Source organism: Dunckerocampus dactyliophorus, chromosome 8, assembly GCF_027744805.1.
Source record: "Dunckerocampus dactyliophorus isolate RoL2022-P2 chromosome 8, RoL_Ddac_1.1, whole genome shotgun sequence".
NCBI classification, from domain to species: Eukaryota; Metazoa; Chordata; class Actinopteri; order Syngnathiformes; family Syngnathidae; genus Dunckerocampus; species Dunckerocampus dactyliophorus.
In genome coordinates this window covers 2,011,879-2,013,119 of record NC_072826.1, presented here as the reverse complement: position 1 = coordinate 2,013,119, position 1,241 = coordinate 2,011,879, and the positions used below count along the sequence as shown (strand labels likewise).

The window sequence follows — 1,241 nt, the reverse complement described above, 5'->3', positions numbered from 1 at the left end:
GTTGTAAGTTTACGAGTATAATGTCATATTTATGTCATATCTAACAAATCAATTAATAAAGTTGTCACTTTTGGAGCGTTAAGTCAAAATATGATGGGAATGAAGTCATTCACGAGAAGAAAATTGTTGAAAAATTCGGAAAATTTAAAACAGCAACAGCAGAAATGGAAATTTGACAAGAATGAAGTCAAAATATTAAAAGAAAAAAACGAGAAAAAGGTTTTCTCTTTTACTTTTAGTTTTTGTAATATGAGGAAAATGTATTTCATTTTGTTAGCATAGAGGTGAAAATACAGGTGAAATATTAAAGAAAAATGACATTTTCAAACAAAGTTGTAATATCATGAGAAACAAAACAAAATAAGGCAGTATTTTTTTTAACGTTACTTTGGGGAAAAAGTTATAAAAGGATGGGAATAAAGTCATAATATTCAGAAAAGTTATGAAGATTAATGAAGAAGAAAGTTGAAATATTTGAGCAATAAAAAAAACAACAACAGCAAATATGGGGAGAAAAAGCACGAAGACTGAAGTTTTATCACCTACATCACAAAGCTGACGTGCAGGTTTTTTTAAAATATACATTTAACTTCTGAGCATATCTGCATGATGTTTACAAAATACCAACATGGCCTTTCCATTTTATTCATTTTTCAACATGCGGCCCTCTGTGGAAAAAGTTTGGACACCCCTCATGTAAACATTACTGCCCTCTGCAGCATAAAACGTGAATGACAGCTCAGAACTCTGACGAGCGATTCAACAATCGCACGGCGTGGCCTAAAACTGTTAGTAAACTAAATAAGGTGAGCGTTTTTTTTTAATGGAATGGTTTGTATGTGAGAAATTTCCAATTGAAAAATTCGGAATCGCGGAAAATGTGGGGATTATTTGGGAGAATAATTGTAGATGGCACTCGTCTCCTGAATGTCAGACACACGTGGCATCTATGCACAAAGTTTCATGGAAATCAGTGGTGCAGTTCTTGCATCTTGGGGGCCAAAACAATACTTCTCGTGCTCGGCAGAGCGACCAAAGCCGCCGCAGGAAGTTCTGATTCCAGATTGAGACCTAGGAGCTTGTGGCTGTGAGGTTCTCTCCGTCGTGAGTGTGGATAAGAATCATCTGTGTATGTGTGCCCATGTGCAGCGGAAGTCTTAATAACTTTCCTCGCTATATCTGTCGTAACGGGTTGCTCTGTGGCCTCTTTTCATTTGGCGAGAGGAGCAGGTGGCTGAGAT

General features: G+C 36.6%; 1 protein-coding gene across 2 annotated transcripts in view; it reads right to left on the bottom strand.

The window, feature by feature from the left end:
• LOC129185881 (transcription factor SOX-13-like) overlaps positions 1 to 1,241 on the bottom strand; it is a 41,639-nt gene that overhangs the window by 5,942 nt on the left and 34,456 nt on the right. The gene's annotated exons all lie outside the window — the stretch shown is intronic.